We start from the raw sequence: 19,240 nt of genomic DNA, 5'->3' as shown, positions 1-19,240 counted from the left end.
AAAAAAGGTGAAAGGAATACAGTAGAACAAGAATTGTTAGGTTTGAGTGGCAGCAGAGGATGAAGTAGGTAAAAACAGACGGCTGGTAGAAATCCTTGTGTAAGACAAGAAATCGATAAAAGGAGAAAATATAAAAACGCAATTAATGAAGCAGGTAAAAGGGAATACAAAAGTCTAAAAAATGATATCCACAGGAAGTGCAAAATGGCTAAGTAGGAATGGGTAGAGGAGAAATGTGAAGACGTAGAAGCATACATCACTAAGGGGAAGACAGATGCTGCCAACAGGAAAATTAAAGAGATCTTTGAGCAAAAGAGAACAACCTACATGAATATCAAGAGTTCAGATGGAAAATCAGTCCTAAGCAAAGTAGGGAAAGCAGAAAGGTGGAAGGAGTGTACAGAGAGTCTATACAAGGGAGATTATGGAAATGGAAGAGGACGTACATGAAGATGAGAAGGGAGATATGAGACTGCGCGAATAAGTTGACAGAACACTGAAAGTCGAAACAAGGTCCTGGCAACAGACAACATACCGTTAGAGCTGCTGATAGCCTTGGAGAATCAGCAGTGGCAAAACTTTTCATTCTGGTGAACAAGATGTATGAGACAGGCGAAATACCCTCAGATTTTAAGAAGAATATAATAATTCCAATGCCAAAGAAAAAAATGGTTCAAATGGCTCTGAGCACTATGGGACTTAACATCTGAGGTCATCAGTCCCATAGAACTTAGAACTACTTGAACCTAACTAACCTAAGGACATCACACACATCCATGCCCGAGGCAGGATTCGAACCTGCGACCGTAGCAGTCGCGCGGTTCCAAACTGAAGCGCCTAGAACCGCTCGGCCACCGTGGCCGGCAGTGCCAAAGAAATCAGGTGCTGAAGATGTGGAAATTACCGAACAATCGGTTTAATAAGTCACAGCTGTAAAAACTAATACAATTCCTTCACAGAAGAATGGAAAACTGGTAGAAGCTGACCATGGGGAAGATAAGTTTGGATTCAGGAGAAATGCCAGGCAATACTGACCCTACGACTTATCTTGGAAGACAGTCCGCCCCGATAGCTGAGTGGTCAGCGTGACAGATTGCCGTCCTACGGGTCCGGGTTCGATTTCCGGCTGGGACTGGGTGTTGCGCTGTCTTCATCATCATTACACCCCCATCCGGTCCGCAGGTCGCCCAATGTGGCGTCGAATGTAAAAAGACCTTCACCAAGGCGGCCGGACCTGTACCGCAAGGGGCCTCCCGGTCAATGACGCCAAACGCCCATTTCCATCTTAGAATACAGGTTAAGGAAAGGCAAACCTACGTTTGTAGCATTTGTAGACACAGAGAAAGCTTTTGACAATATTGGCTGGATTCTCTCTTTAAAATTCTAAACATGGAAGTTGAAAAATACAGGGAGCGAAAAACTGTTTACAATTTGTACAGAAGCCAGATGGCAGTTATAAGAGTCGAAGGGCACGAAAGGGAAGCAGTGATTGAGAACGGGTCGGACATGGTTACAGACTATTCCCAATGTTATTTAATCTGTAAATTGAGTAAGCAGTAAAGGAAACAAATGAAAAATTTAGAGTAGGAAATTCATAGACAAAAAATAAAAACCTTGAGGTTTGCCGATGACATTGTAATTCTGTCGGAGATAGTAAAGGACTTGGAAGGGCAGTTGAACGGAATGTACGGTGTATTGAAAGGATAATATAAGATGAACATCAACAGTAGTAAAACGAGGATAATGGGATGTAGTCGAATTAAATCAGGTGATGCTGAGGGAATTAGGTTAGGAAATGTGACAAAGTAGTAGATGTGCTTTGCTATTTGGGAAGGAAAATAGCTGATGATGGTCGAAGCCGGGAGAATATAAAATGTAGACAAACAATATCAAGAAAATCTTTTCTGAAGAAGAGAAATTTGTCAACATCGAATATAGATAGAAGTGTCAGGAAGTCCTTTCTGATTGTATTTGTATTGAGTGTAGTCATATATGTAAGTGAGACATGGACGATAAACAGTTTAGCCAAAAAGAGGATAGAAGCTTTTGAAATGTAATGCTACAGAAGAATGCTCAATATTGGGTTGGTAGATCATGTAACTAAGGAGGAAGTACTGAACAGAATTGGGGATAAGAGAAATTTGTACCACGACCTGACTAGAAGAAGGGATCGATTGGCTGGAAACGTTCTGAGGCGTCAAGGGATCACCGATCTAGTATTGTTTACTGTTGCGAAGCGGAGGAGGGGGGGGGGGGCGATAAAAATCGTAGAGGGACGTCAAGGAAGCAGATTCATAAGGATGTAGGTTGCGGTACTTACTGGGAGATGAAGAGGCTTGCACAGGATGGAGTAACGTGGAGAGCTGCATCAAACAAGTCTTTGGATTGAAGACCACAACAGCAACAAATCTCCGAAGGTAGCTGCCCAAGTGAGCAGCACATTAAAGGCAACCTCGTTAATACATTTAGTGCTGAAATGCAAAGCTGTTGTTGCAGCCACACTGCTTAAACGTGGAACTTGGAACCAGTATCACCGGCTCAATCTGTGCGGAACTGCCAATCGCTTTGTTTTTGTGATTCACTTACAGCAAACTTAATGGGTAGCAACCCACCCTGCCCCTTCCCCGTGCATGAACCATGGACCTCACTGAGGTGGGGAAGGTGGGGTAGTATGTATGTCTCAATGACAGAGATAGTCATACTGTAGGGTAATTAAAGTGGAGGGGCATCTGTAGAGAGACCAGACTAGCCAGTGGCTCTAGAATTTAACAAGCAGCCGTTTCTATAGCTGCAGTGTCAACAGTCTGGGTGATTGACTGATCTGATCACAGCCATAGCCAGCATCTGATATTGGGGCGTGTTTTCAAGAAATGGACACAATATTGAAGTGGACTTATATATATATATATATATATATATATATATATATATATATATATATATCGATGGATTTTATGCAACCCACATAACCTTCAAATACCACATGCGAAATTTCCATATTCTCTAGCTTGCTATGTGCAGCTATTGGTCACACAAAAATGAACGTGAACATTTTGTAGGAAATTGGATGCAGTTAAATTTTGTACAGGGGTTTGTTTTTGCTGGAGGTTGTAGTTTTGTATTCTTCAAGAAAAAAATCATGAATTGAAGACGTGTCTGAAAATGAGCCCGTAGTCATATTGTGTCACTTTATTTTAAGGGTCCGAGTGGGTCACACTGATGTGTTGGCAATTGTGCCAACACCTTGTAGATAGAGGAGGCCGAAATGGAAGCTATCTGACGCAGACGGGCGTGAATTCTGGAACAGGATAAGTAGTGAAAGCTAATAAGAAAGGTATGCAGCTCCTCGAATACTTAACTTTTATTTATCCTTGTTGTATACATCGTTCTTCTTGTTGAGACATTTCATACGATACTATCAAACTATGTAAGGCTAATGGCGCCTTGCTAGGTCGTAGCCATGGACTTAGCTGAAGGCTATTCTAACAGTCTCTCGGCAAATGAGAGAAAGGCTTCGTAAGTGTAGTCGCTAGCAAAGTCGTCGTACAACTGGGGCGAGTGCTATCCTGTATCTCGAGACCTGCCTTGTGGTGGCGCTCGGTCTGCGATCACACAGTGGCGACACGCGGGTCCGACATGTACTAAATGGACCGCGGCCGATTTAAGCTACCACCTAGCAAGTGTGGTGTCTGGCGGTGACACTACATTCCTCCCCCGCAAATCGGCGAACGGTCGTGTTATAAGGCTTCCGCCCGCCGTGGGGAGGACCCCATGTTGACGTATGCAATGAGGTGGGGAGCCTAACAACAGGCGAGGCTGTGCCACCCGCACCCGGCCATTCGGTCCGAGGGGAGCTAGGAAACGCCTGAAAACCTAGTCCAGGGTGCACGTCAACATGCGGTGTATGCGCCCGTAAAGAGCCAGGAGGGGCTGAAGGGTCGACCTCCATTGCGTCGGGGTACCCTACGCGCGATGACGGCATGTGGTCCGGAGCGGGCAAGAGTTCCATGGCGTAGGACAGCTGGTCACGGGAAGCGATCGGCGGCGCGTGACCCAGGGAGGCGCTTGGCGGCTGCAGCGAAGCGTCGAATGCAGGCGGCGCTGGCGGGAGAACAGGCGGCGGCGGCGGCGGCTGCGGCGGCGCGTCGCCATGGGGCAAAATGGAAGGCATCGTCGGTAACACCTGGGGATGAGGCGAGCCAGTAGATGGGTCCCCAGGGCGCTGACCGGACAGCACCGTCGCTGAAAGCAGATGGGGAGCGGCAGAACCCGTGCGACGACAGAGACGCAGCTGATTGAGATTCCGACGCACCTCACCAGAGGCCCCCAAAACCAAATACATCGCGCGGCCGAGGCAGCGAAGAATGCGCCCTGCAAGCCAACGCCGTGAACCTCGATAGTTGCGATAGAATACAACGTCGCCTGGAGCAAAAGCAGGAGTCTGCCACTGCACAGGAACCTGATGCGGCGGATGCAGCAAAGACATCAAGGTTCGATGAGGACGACCGTGGAGCAACTCAGCCGGCGAGCGACAATCGCGGGGCTGAGAGCGATACGATGACAAAAAGAGCAACAACGCGTCCTCCCGAGAATGCGACTCTTTCAACTTCAACATCTGTGACTTGAAAGTCCGGACCAATCGTTCAGCGGCATCGTTTGACTGAGGCGAGAACGGCGCGGATGTCAGATGTTGAATACCACTGGCCTGGCAGAATGACTGAAATTCTGCGGATATGAATTGTGGGCCATCATCGGAAACAATAGTCTGCGGAAGACCTTCAATGCAAAAAATAGCGGATATCGCTTGGATGGTGGCAGAGGACGTCGTGGAAGACATCCGGACAACAAAAGGAAAATTACTGAAGGCATCTACCAGAACCAACCATCGAGCATTCCAGAATGGACCAGCAAAATCGATGTGCAAGCGTTGCAAGGGGAAGTGGCGTTTAGCCATGCAAAGACTTTCCGCGGCGGTGCGGATTGTTGTTCGGCACACGCCATGCAAGAAGAACACATATTCGTAATCGCAGCATCGATTCTGAACCAAGTACAGTGCTGCCGAGCAAGTTGTTTCGTTCGCACTATACCCCAATGTCCTTGGTGAAGAAGCCGTAAGACAGAGGACTGTAACGAACGTGGGACCACGACTCTGGACTGATCATTATCAGAACGCAACAACAAAACACCACGTCGAACAAAAAGTCTCTCCTTGTGAGCAAAAAATCGGCGAACCAACGGATCCTCGATCCGAGACTTTGACAAAGGCCATTGCGTAGCAACAAAACGCAAAACGGTAGCAAGGACAGGGTCAGCAGCTGTGGCTGTAGCTACACGACGAAAATCAATCGGAAACGATTCGATCACTGCATCGGTTTCCGAATCAATGAACATGCAAGCAAGTTCGGAAGAATCGAATGCTCTATCCCCAGCAACAGGCAAACGGGACAACGCATCGGCGTTTCCGTGCTTAGCAGTGGACCGATACAAGATATCGTAGCGGTACTGCGAGAGGAAAATAGACCAGCGAATGAATTTCTGCGCTGTACGCGGAGGTACAGGCTTGCTTGGATGAAAAAGCGATGTCAAAGGTTTGTGGTCTGTGATGATGGTAAAGTGACGACCATACAAGAAATCATGGAACTTTGTAACACCAAAGACGAGAGCCAAAGCTTCTTTCTCTATCTGTGAGTAATTTCGTTGCGCAGACGAGAGCAATTTTGACGCAAAGGCAATAGGGCGATCATGCGAGCCAACTTTGTGCGCAAGCACAGCACCGATCCCGAAATCCGATGCATCGACCATCAACAAAAGGGGTTTCTGGGAATCGAATGGCGTAAGACAAGTATTTGAAAGCAACGCCGATTTCAACTGGCGAAAGGCGCGTTCGCATTCCGTCGTCCAGACGAACGGAACACCCTTACGGCGTAAGCGATGAAGCAGAGCTGAAATGGAAGAGGCATTGCGCAGAAAGCGATGATAATAGTTAATTTTACCCAACACACTCTGTACCTGCTTCACAATTTGTGGTGAAGGTAAATCTTGTATGGCACGGAGGTGCTCTGGACTCGGATGTATGCCTTGGGCATTGATGACATGGCCCAGGTATGGTAAGTCACGAGCAAAAAACACACATTTGTCCTGCCGCAAGCGAAGACCATTTTGTCGCAACACTTGAAATAATGTTCGTAGGTGTGCTAAATGCTCATCTGCTGTCTTTCCGGAGATCACAATATCGTCCAGATAGTTCGCAGCAGTAGGGACCGACGCACAAACAGTTTGTAAATATTGCTGAATCAACGCAGGGGCGGATGCACACCTGAATGGCAGTCTTTTGAATCGGTACAAACCAAGATGCGTGTTAACCACCAAGACGCGCTGGGATTCGGCGTCCACTGGGATTTGCAAGCACGCATCTGCTAGGTCCAACTTGGAAAAGTATTTACCCGGGCACAGTTTATCAAAAAGATCTTCCGGGTGGGGTAAGGGAAAAGTTGCAGTCACTAGTTGTGGATTCACTGTTGCCTTGAAGTCCACACAAAGTCTCAGTTTTCCGGAAGGTTTTGGCAAAATTACTAAGGGTGAGGCCCAGAGAGAAGCTTGCACACGTTCAATTACACCCTGTGATTCGAGATCGTTTAATGTTCTTGCGACCTCATCATGCAATGCGTGCGGAACATTGCGCGCTCGGAAAAATTTCGGTTGTGCGTTTACTTTCAGTTCCAAATGTGCTTCATAGTTCTTAGCGCAACCAAGGCCCGGTGCAAAAATGTCTGCAAATTCTTCACACAGACGAGAAACACTGTCTGAAGGCACAGTCTGATTCACTGATAGTACCTGATTTACTATAGACATGTTAAACCATTGAAATAAATCTAAACCAAACAAGTTCACTGCAGTAGAAGAACGAAGAACGTAAAATGACACAAGTTATGCTTGTCCCTTATATGTTGCAAGAAGAGTGCACTGTCCTAACTCAGGGATAAGCTGTCCTGAATAACTTTTTAACTGAACATTTGCGGCACGCAACGGAGGTTTGCCCAGTTGTTTGTACGTGTCGTGATTGAGCAATGAAACTGCAGCTCTGGTATCGAGCTGGAATGGTATGACCTTGCCATTAAAGTCCAAATCTACAAAAAGTTGATTGTCCTGCTGACGACAAGAGCGATTGTTTTGTGCAATTTGAACAGACACTGGTACAGAATCACTTGCTAATTGACGTGATTTCCGGCGACGTCGGCGCACACTTTTTGTGGGGCGAACACAGTCACTGTTAGAGAAAGTGGCACTGGGCGGAGTGGAATTAACTACATGAATGTCCATGGGCGAAGGTCCACGAGCCTGAGTATTCTTGGTTTGATTCCGGCTCGAAGCAAAGGACCTGGAATGATTAAGAGTGTCTGATCTGAGCTTTTTCTGGCAAACACTTTGAACATGTCCTTTCTTATTACAGAAAAAGCAAATAGCTTGGCGTGACGGGCAATTTTCACGCGAATGTCTAGTAGCACATCGCGGGCTTGATTTCACTGCATTTGTGTGCTGGCGCGGCACACCTGGTTTAGAGCGTGGCGGCAGCTGCGTTGGTGTGCGCGAGGGCAGTTGACCGGGCCGCGCAGCGCGCCCGGCAGGCCGGTTAATTTTACACACTGCTGGCGAAGTTTCAAAAGATTCCTGAGCACAGTCAAGTGTGTCTTGTCTATCCAATATGTCTATCACTTGCTGAAGGGAGGGATTAACTAGTTTCAAAATCTGTTCCCGTATGCGAACATCAGAAACGTTCTGTGCAATTGCATAATGTACCATTGTATCTGAATAAGGAAGGCCACAGTCACATTCAAACGCACAATCCCTAGTAAGGCCTTGCAAAGTTGCAACCCACTCCCGATTAGTTTGACCAGCCATACGTTTTGTACGAAAGAACGTATACCTTTTTGCAACGACATTTACTGTTTCTTTGAAATAGGCGTCCAATGCCGACAAAATTTCTTCGTAGGACAGAGTTGCTACGTCGCAGCGGGGAAACAATTTCACTATCACACGGTAGGTGGACACACCTACACACGAAAGCAAAAACGACTGCCGCTCATTACCTTGAATTCTGTAGGTGGCGAGATGAAATCCAAACTGGCGTGACCATTCAGTCCAGGTCTCGTGCTGTGCATCAAAATTGCGAAACTGCGGTGCAACTGCATGTTGTGGCTGCTGTAGCGGTGAAGCGGCGGCTGCCGCATCGTGTTGCAGTGCATGTTGACCCTGGACGAGCTGTCCAAGGGCATCCAATAACGCCTGCGTCTGCTGATTCTGCAAGCGATAAAATTCGGACAGTACATCTGGCGAAGCCATGACACAAGTAAATCAGAGCAAGTTACTATCAAAATGACTGCAACGTGGGCGCGTCACCAATACTTGGCGCCAATGATGTGTTGGCAATTGTGCCAACACCTTGTAGATAGGGGAGGCCGAAATGGAAGCTATCTAACGCAGACGGGCGTGAATTCTGGAACAGGATAAGTAGTGAAAGCTAATAAGAAAAGTATGCAGCTCCTCGAATACTTAACTTTTATTTATCCTTGTTGTATACATCGTTCTTCTTGTTGAGACATTTCATACGATACTATCAAACTATTCGAGACCTGCCTTGTGGTGGCGCTCGGTCTGCGATCACACAGTGGCGACACGCGGGTCCGACGTGTACTAAATGGACCGCGGCCGATTAAAACTGTTTACCGGATCGAGACTAGAACTCGGGACCCTTGCCTTTCGCGGGCAAGTGTTCTACCAACATCTGTTTTCAAAAAGACAAATAAAGTTTCGATAAACCTAACTGGTTAGTAAATATCGCCATTTATATGTGTTGACGGGAATCACGCAGCTTATGCCGGTCAACTTTTTACTTTCCATTCAGATGTTTACTTCCAATATTCAGTCATGTTGTTTCATTATTTCCCAGTACAATCATTCTCTGTATTTTGTTGCTAAGTTGTCGAAAAAGTGTTCTTTCTTACAGGTGTTTTATTTAGCATTACTAAATCTTGCAACGGAGGAGGCCTGGTGAAACGTTGGTGTGATGCCTCGCGTAAGGAGGAAAAATGCGTACCATCACGTTTCCGACTTTGATAAAGGTCGGACTGTAGCCTATCGCGATTGCGGTTTATCGTATGGTCGAGATCCAATGACTGTTAGCAGAATATGGAATCGGTGGGTCTAGGAGGGTAATACGGAACGCCGTGCTGGATCCCAACGGCCTCGTTTCACTAGCAGTCGAGATGACAGGCATCTTATCCACATAGCTGTAACGGATCGTGCAGCCCAGAGTCAACAGATGGGGACGTTTGCAAGACAACACCTATCTGCACGAACAGTTCGACGACGTTTGCAGCAGCATGAACTATCAGCTCGGAGACCATGGCTGCGGTAACCCTTGACGATGCACCACAGACAGGAGCGCCTGCGATAGTGTACTCAACGACGAACGTGGGTGCACGAATGGCAAAACGTCATTTTTCGGATGAATCCAGGTTCTGTTTACAGCATCATTATGGTCGCATCCGTGTTTGGTGACATCGCGGTGAACGCACATTGGAAGCGTGTATTCGTCATCGCCATATTGGCGGATCACCCAACGTGATTACAAGTCTCGGTCACCTCTTGTTCGCATTGACGGCACATTGAACAGTGGACGTTACATTTCAGAAGTGTTACGACCCGTGACTCTACCCTTCATTCGATCCCTGCCAAACCCTACATTTCAGCAGGATAATGCACGACCGCATGTTGCAGGTCCCGCACGGGCCTTTCTGGATACAGAAAATATTCTACTACTGCCCTGGCCAGCACATTCTCCAAATCTCTCTCCAATTGAAAACGTTTGGTCGATGGTGGCCGAGCAACTGGCTCGTCACATTACGCCAGTCACTACTCTTGATGAAGTGTGCTATTGTGTTGAAGGTGCATGGGCAGCTGTACAGTCGTGGACAAAACGAGCGAGCCCCCTCACCTTTTCGTTATGCTGATCCGCACGGCTTTAAAGGCTGCTACACAGCATAACAGGCAAGGCGACGAAGTGCTACCAACGTACTATGCACAGGCGTGAAATTGACAAACTATCTGAACTTTTTTAGACTGTTTTCAATAATTTGTAAGACTCTATTAATGCTGATTAATGTGTTAAACACAACACGTAAATATAAGACAGAAATGAAAGGAGAAACGATAATTCGTATGAACTGTACCAATAAAAATGAATTTCAACTTATCGAGAACACATAACTGTTTCAGTGAGACAAAGAACCCCAGATAGTTACGAATTAGAAAAATATTATCCGCGTTCGGCCGCGAAACGGTCTGTGTCAACGTTCAGACCAGTCATACTGCATTACCGTTGCTGACCTACCATGAATGTGTGCAAATTTAGCAATGCGTGAAGATTCATAACGAAATTCATTTAAAAATCATTCAGTGCCACACTTAAGTCAATTCCATTATTGACAGAAGCGGGAAAAGTAGGCAGTAACATGTATTAAATTTTACAAGAGTGTCATATTGACATCCACAGGACGCCAGTACACAATAAAGGTAGCGATAAAACGTATTGGGGGCGCGAGAATTTCTTAAAATTGCTGTACTGATATTCTACCTGCCTCCATCGAGATTAGAACCGAAAACCAACCAGACCTTCCTTTCACTACACTAGCAGACAACCCAGGCAAACAGCCCTCTATTATTACCCCAGACATGAATAAGCAGGCAATTTCGGAATGAAAATGGCAAAATGAACTGCAGGTTCTGTTGCATAGAGCTTTCTGGACCCAAAAACATGAATTTTCTACCTTTATGTCACCGCTTATGTGACAGTCATTCGGAATGTTTATCGAAATAACAAAATCTGTTATTAGCGATAATTCTGCACCACCCCAGGAAATAAACGGCTACATAGCTACCAAACGTATTCTACATTGTGTCGAATTCTTCACTAGACTTGCCACAGCCAGAAAATGTTCATTAGCCGAAGTGTTTCTTAAGCTAGCTAGCAATGGTAATGTTCGCACTTCTAAAACGCGGTGGCATTAATACTGGGATGTGAATTACCACGTTCATAGGCAAATGGATTTTATTTACATTCCTGTAAACGTGATTTTGATTGAAAGCGTAGCTACGATTAATATGCTGATGTATCGACTGCAACTAGAACATTCCGAATAAAGAGTAGGGGGTGTTGTTTACGCGGCCCTCATCTTCAGTAACTGTCGTAGCTGTTTTCGTTGTTAGGATTTCATCACCTAAACCGGTAAAAATGGAACCCTACTAGTCTCACTTTCTTGACCGTCTATCGGTCTACCCAACCTTTAAAACCTGTTTACGTCGAGAACGGGTAGACATAATAAGCGGAAATATATCGCACTTCTTGCGGTAACCGGTCCCTTGGTGGTGTAAAAAAAGTGAGCTTCTATGTGAACGCAATCTAAAGATACGGCCGTTTATGTAATGAAAATTTACGCGAAAGGTCAAAAAATGGCTCCAAGAACTGTGCGACCAAACTGCTTAGGTCACCAGCCCTTAAATCTAGAACTACTTAAACCATCCGAACCTAACACACATCCATACCCGGGGAAGGATTCGAACTGACGGCGCAAGCAGCCGCGCGATCCGCGATAGACGCCTTTGAAAGCACGGCCAACCCGCGCCGGCAAACTGTTAATATCATCTGATGTTGCTAAGAAGTTATTTATTTCTGGTGAATGATTTTCTGCTCAGTTCATATAAGATAGAATAACTAAAATATATTTGATGTTACGGAAGACGAAGGACGCCTAACTCATTTCCCTCACTTCATTTAAGATGTTAGATTCGCAATCTGAGCATACGTATTATCCATAACCACACTTCAGCGCCACACAGATATGTGAATGCAACACATTGGCGTACACTTGAGGTATTTCGTTTCCCATGAAATGGTGGCAGACGATGCTGTGGCGTCTTCGAAGCGCGAGCTACGTCAATGCAAGATATCTCAGCACAGCTGAGCGAACGTTTTCTTCCTGCTGCTAGTCTAATGGACAATGGCAATACTGTAGAATACTTTTGACAACTATGTGACCATCGATTTACGTTCGTGAGTGGTTCATAATTATGTTAGTAAATTCACTCGATATTTTTATGATCTTTTAATTACATTTGCTACATGATTCGCATTGAAGACGTAGGAAATATATGTTATTTGGTCCAGGAAGCACGTTCCAATAGAAATTGATGCTTACGTTGACATTTATGTTGCGAATTAGTCGTCTTATCCATCACATGGATAACGAGAATGCCCGTTTTGCTACAGTTGCTTCATAGCTTACAAGGGAACCTCCCCATCGCACCCCCCCCCCTCCCCCTCCTCCTCAGATTTTGTTATAAGTTGGCACAGTGGATAGGCCTTGAAAAACTGAACATAAATCAATGGAGAAAACAGGAAGAAGTTGTGTGGAACTATGAAAAAAAATAAGCAAAATATACACACTGAGTAGTCCATGCACAAGATATGCCACATCAACGACGGGGTCAACTCGCGAGCGCCGTGGTCGCGTGGTTAGCGTGAGCAACTGCGGAACAAGCGGCCTTTAGTTCAAGTCTTCCCTGGAGTGAAAACTTTAATTTTTTATTTTCAGACAATTATTATATGTCCGTCCGTCCGTCCGATGCGAGGTAACTGCGCCGTAGTATGGGGACGCAACACCTAAACAAACATCGAAACACACTACGTCAGTCGACTACAGCACACGGAAGAGAGAGTATTCCTGCTAACGAGGATCCCTGGCTGGCAGTTGACTGTTCGCTACTTTGGACGAGAGTGCTTTAAATACGTAAGACGTATTCCGTGGGCAATATGAATTCAGAAAATATAGCTCGCGACTTCAATAACAAGGTCAATGAATATTTTCCGAACTGTAAGGAATCGGAAAGTTCCTTAAGGGATCGAACGATTGTCGAACATTTGTATGATTATTTCCTACATTTGTTGATAAACAGTACGTGTGGTGGTGATTGTCTGAAAATAAAATATTAACCTATTCACTCGAGGGAAGACTTAAACCAAGGACCTCTCGTTCCGCAGCTGCTCACGCTAACCACGCGACCATGGCACTCCTGAGCTCACATTGTCCTTGATGTGGCCTATCTTGTGCATGGACAACTCAGTTTATATACTTTGCTTATTTTTTTCATAGTTTCACACAACTTCTTCCTGTTTTTTTGATTGACCTGTGTTCAGTTTTTCAAGGCGTATCCACCGTGCCAACTTATAACTAAATCTGAGGGGGGTACGATAGGGAGGTTCCCTTGTTAGTGATATTGTGTGTTGGTGGAGTTGCCAGTTTAAATATTGTGCATGTCACACACAATAAATGCGTTGTATGCCTCCTGTGATCAGTTTACTTGAAAAACGTTTGTTGTGATAGTAATTTATGTAACTGGCTCTTCGACTTCCAATTTGACAATTTGTGGAAAAATTGTGACCCTTCCGGCTTTGTTTATCTTGCTAGTCCTAGTTTCAAACATTGTCTGACAGAAAATGTAGGCATGAAGGAGTCAGTAAAAGCAATTATTCGCTATTATAGCAAACTTTTGAATCCACTGGACACTTGAATTCTCTATATTGATTGTGAGAGTTTTGTTATTTCTCTTGTTATTTACTGCCTCATTGTCATCCGTGAGAATAAAATTAAAGGCAGTTGGATTAGATTCCTGATCTATAAACTATGATTTAATATTCTGCGCTGCTAAATAAACTTTACGTAAAACAGAGTATCGGTTTCAGTCCTTGGATTGACGATAAACATCAGAAATACGATTACAGAATAGTGGCATATCGATTATGGCTCCTCACCATCAACAATAGTTGTTACCCATAGTTTCGTATTTGTTCTTTGACCGTCTATACCCTTTAGAGACCAACCTGATCTTTCCACAATGCCATTTTTGACTTGCTTCTTAATATGTCCTATAACTACAGATTTGTTGAAAATATTAACTGTTAAATACGCTATTCCACAAATTAAAAACTTCCAGTTATTCTTCATATCTTGAAACTTACTACCGTTCACGTTCACTGAAGAAAAGATACATAATAATAAAATGAAATCAAAGATTAGAATGTCAAAGCAGAGTGTGAATGGTTGAGATGAAATGAACTAAAAATCATCTTCTTGTCTAAAACACGTTACTGTTCCAGAGAACTTCGGCAAGCAGGCCGAAGTGGCCGTGCGGTTGAAGGCGTTGCAGTCTAGAACCGCAAGACCGCTACGGTCGAAGGTTCGAATCCTGCCTCGGGCATGGATGTTTGTGATGTCCTTAGGTTAGTTAGGTTTAACTAGTTCTCAGTTCTAGGGGACTAATGACCTCAGCAGTTGAGTCCCATAGTGCTCAGAGCCATTTGAACCATTTTTTGAACTTCGGCAACTCTCAAAATTTTTTACACCTCTGATGTTTAGCCACATGTGGGCAAATAGTGGGTCTCATGATGCAGCACTGTTTAGCCGTCACAAAATTAAGCCTCAAAAATCAGTAAATAAAACTATTCTTCTACTGTTGCTCCGAATCGCATATACCAACCGCCCTCTGCTGCGACAACGACTCAAAGTCTATTGAGTATTCGATTTTTCTCTGCTTTTTCGGGCCTCCTTACCTCTCCTTCTAGCCCAACCTTTGTTCTCCAATTACGCCTTCATCGGCGAGCTTCTCCTCAATATTTTTCATTTGTGCTGAATTGTTTTGTACCCTTCTTGCATATACACGTGTGTCATATATTTTTAGAGACTGCATGAATATATAAGGTGAGTATTTCTTCTCTTAGCAAATTAAATATTACATATCTTGCTGTGAATTAATTTGTTTGTCCACATTCCACTTACTGCGTTTCCTTAAAATTATATAAAATATATGTCTGTAAAAAAAAAAAAAAATACTTGGAACCTATGTTGCAGCTGATTGGTGAAGGGCTGAAAAAAAAAAAAAAAAAACACCTCTGCTAATGCTGCTTAGTATCGCGTATAGCCTCCTTCGGCTTCCACAACAGCTCGAAGTCTGTTGGGCATTGAGCCCACAGTTCGAGTCACATAACCAGGAGATTCAAGTAACTCATTCCAAGCGTCATGAATCATATCAGGAAGCTGTCGGCGAGTCGACAGTGACTGCCCCTTTTCTCGTATTACTCTGACCATTTCTGCCCAAATATTCTCAATGGGATTCATGTCAGCTCCTTTAGGTGGCCATTCCATTACAGTAATATTACTACGGTCGTCGAACCACCTCTTAACCACACGTGCCATATGAATAGGCGAGCGATCTTGTTGGAACATGATCTGATCATCGCCAAATCTTGCTGTCACAGAAGGCAACATCACGTTCTCCAGAATTGATATGGAATTGCGCGCATCGAATCTTCCTTCCACTTCCCACAGGAGCCCACACCCTTCGGCCGATATCCATGCCCATACCGTTACCGACTCCCTGCCACTCCTTCGGCAACTGTAAACATATTTTAGATTATACGTAGCACCTTTAGGTCGGTAAACAAGTACTTTTCCGGTTGATGCCGTAGAGAAAACTTTTTCGTCCGTGAAAATCACTCGCCTCCAAAACTGGAGAGGTTTGTCGACATATTCAGCAGCAAAAGCAAGGCAAGCTTCTCTGTGGGAAACTGTCAATGTCTCTTTCACAGCACCGCTTCTTGCTCTCAGTCCACCTTCCCTTAGACGACGAGTGACGGTCTTACTGCTAACATTGAGACCCAAAGTCTGCTGAATTTGTCGTGCGTTGACAAATGGGTGGTTCTCACTGAAACGGCGTATCTGCTGTTCCTGAGCTGCTGTTGTTTTGCGGCGACGGCCATGAGGCCTCCCATTCAGGTTACCACTCTCTTCCTTTCGTCTAATCCACCTGGCTACCGCCGACTTGTGAAGACCCATAGTTCTTGCTATATAGCCATTTGAACATCCCTCAGCATGGAGTGCTATTATAGCGCCCTTGTCTGCCTCAACCAGATGGGCCATTTAGCGTTGACTGAATGATTCGTCGCGGTTAATATCTGCTGCGTAAACAGCGCTAGCAGGAAACAGACTGCCTCCTCCACGACGGCAGCCACAACGCAGTTGTCAAGTATGTGTAACACAGAAATCGATGGCACAAACGAGAGATCGCAAGCCCGTACCCGTGTCGTTACATGGTGGAGCAACTTAGAATCTGTACTTTTTCTCAGAAGGGACTGGTCCACTCTTGTCATGTCTTATCCTGATAAATATTACATGAAATGAAATGTTTACGTTTTGCATATGCGGCAGGCCTAACGCAAGAAACATTTCTGAAATATCTGAAGCAACCTGAAGAAAACTTCGTGAATTTTAGCTGTAGACGGTTGCCTTATAAGAAGGAAAACGTGTTTATCCTCGCTCGCCGTGTTTCCAAGTGGCGCAGTTTACTCTGAGGCATACATAGTTCTCGCCGGGCGTAAGAAGCGACTCGGCTAACGAGGGGAACTCGTCAGGTGCCATAGGCTGATTGTCCGGAAACTTTGCTCAGTGAAGGAGAGGACAAAATAAGTGAACCTGTGGTTCGGCTTATATGCAAACACTCGACCGTTTCCGAGAAAGCGTCGGTCAAAGTTATCAATGCGCTGTTGCTATAGTGTAGATACCTTCTGCAGCCGAGAACGCAATTGAAGCGGTGGCTCAGTGGCTACCGTCGTTCCTTCTTAACTTTGATTCCCGTGTTCGAGACCATATTGGTTTTTTTTTATTCTTATTTTTTCCTGCCTCTCTATCAGAATTATCTAAGAATGTTTTTTATAATTTATGTTGAAATAATGTTGTCGTTATTCGCCAATTAAATTATGTGGAATTAATGAATTAAAAAAAAAATAATAAACGAATGAGACAAGCTGATCTAAAATCATCTGGTCTGCCTCATGTATCGTTTTATCCAAATGGTTTATAAATGTTAATCTACATTCAGATCCGATGATGGCACCTTTAATGTGTTGAAACCGGGTATCCAGAACACAGTATTTAAGCGATCTTGGTTTCTGAATTATTTCTACAACAGAGTGATCGCCCCACTACGCACTATGTGTTCCCTTTTTAACTTCTTTCTTTACACAGTAAATGAACTGACGAATAACGACAACATTGTTTCAACATAAATTCTAATAAACATTCGTAGATAATTCAGAGAGTGAGGGGGGAAAAAAGGGAAAAACCGGGTTTCGAAGTCGTAGCGCAAAGTTCCTAAGTCGCGATGGTAGCCACAGAGCCACCGCTTCAGTTGAATCCTTACCCGCTAAGAGGTATCTACACTATAGCAACAGCGCATTGAAAACTTTGACCGTCGTTTTCTCAGAAGCGGTAGAGTGTAAGCAGATAAGCCGAGACACGTGTTCGCTTATTTTGCCCCTCTTTCACTGAGCAAAGTTTCAGCAAGATCGGGGTATGACACTTGGCGTGTTCCCTCGTAAGTGGCGTGCGTTGCGATTCAGTAGACAGAATGCGTCCGCTTTCCTCGACTACACGTTCACATGTTTGGAAACTTTCTTTCTTGTAGTGGCACGTTGCATTATGAAGGTTGGTTTTCCTGATAACGATCTACTAATGGACTTTGCTCCTAATTTATCTTACTGTGTAATAGACCTACTGCAACTACTTGAACCGGAAATGTTTGTTTATTTGGATACTCCGCTTCTAAGTTGCTATATTTCGCTATAATATTTTCCTTTGTTTCAAAACGGCAAGTTTAGATGACCACTGAAACTTGGTAACATCAGTAACAATTTAATACTTTGAAACAGCTATGTGTGGTGTGCGAGTAGTGTACTATGTTGAATGAGGAATACATTAAACACGAAAGCTGCGTCCTATAACAATAATTAACTTTCGGTTACATGACAAAACACAAGTCGAAGCACTGTTAGTTCATCTCAGTACCCAGTAAAACTTAAACTGGAACGATCGGAAACATACAATTGTGGGGAAGGCAAACGAAAGACTGCGTTTCATTGGCCGCACATTAAGAATACGCAACAGGCCAACTGAAAACACTGCCTACACTACGTTTGTCCGTCAACTGCTATAATATCCTTGACAGACGTGATTGACTGTGCACGCAAAAACGTCCAAGGAACGGTAGCACGATTTGTAATGTCACGAAATAGGGGGGAGAGAGTCCCAGATTTGATAATCGAGTTGAGGTAACATTCATGAAAACAAAAGCGTTTTTCGTTTCTTTTTACGAAATTTCAATTATAAACATCTGTTCTGAATGCCAAAACGTTATTTCCTCGGGAACTTACACAGGAAGAAACCATAGTAATAATGTAATTCAAGGCTCGTACGAAAAGATTTAAGTGGTCCTTTTTCCCGCACACTGTTAATGAGTGGGACGCTAGAGAAATAGTCCGAACCTTCTGCCAGGCACGTAAGTCTGGATTGCAAAGAAATCCTGTAGATGTAGTCATGTAGATGTAACAACGAAATTATGTTGTAATTGCGACATGTGAGTTACATTTGATTTGAACATCGAAGAAGTTTGCTGTTTATTTACTTTTAGTTCATTATTATCAGCCATATACAAACACCTAGGCGCGTTAAATTGTTACTGAAATAAAGTGTCATGCATGGACCATTACCAATAAATTCTTACCTACTTGTTATGGTACTGCAGTATCTGCCAGCGTCTTCGGAAGTGGATATCGCATACGACGTTCCTAGGGTGTTTATAAACGGATATTGCAGACGTCTTCGAACCGAGTGACATTATACTGAGTGCACTATCCGAAAATTACCTCGAGCAATTAAACAGAGAACCGACTCGTGGAGATAACATCTTGGACCTACTGACAGCAAACAGACCCGAACTTTTCGACTCTGTATGTACAGAACAGGGAATCAGTGATCATAAGGCCGTTGCAGCATCCCTGAATATGGAAGTTAATAGGAATATAAAAAAAGGGAGGAAGGTTTATCTGTTTAGCAAGAGTAATAGAAGGCAGATTTCACACTACCTAACAGATCAAAACGAAAATTTCTGTTCCGACACTGACAATGTTGAGTGTTTATGGAAAAAGTTCAAGGCAATCGTAAAATGCGTGTTAGACAGGTACGTGCCGAGTAAAACTGTGAGGGACGGGAAAAATCCACCGTGGTACAACAACAAAGTTAGGAAACTACTGCGAAAGCAAAGAGAGCTCAACTCCAAGTTTAAACGCAGCCAA

Source organism: Schistocerca piceifrons, chromosome 6, assembly GCF_021461385.2.
Source record: "Schistocerca piceifrons isolate TAMUIC-IGC-003096 chromosome 6, iqSchPice1.1, whole genome shotgun sequence".
Classification (NCBI taxonomy): domain Eukaryota; kingdom Metazoa; phylum Arthropoda; class Insecta; order Orthoptera; family Acrididae; genus Schistocerca; species Schistocerca piceifrons.
The sequence above is the reverse complement of the archived record's forward strand: the minus strand, read 5'-3'. Positions refer to the sequence as shown.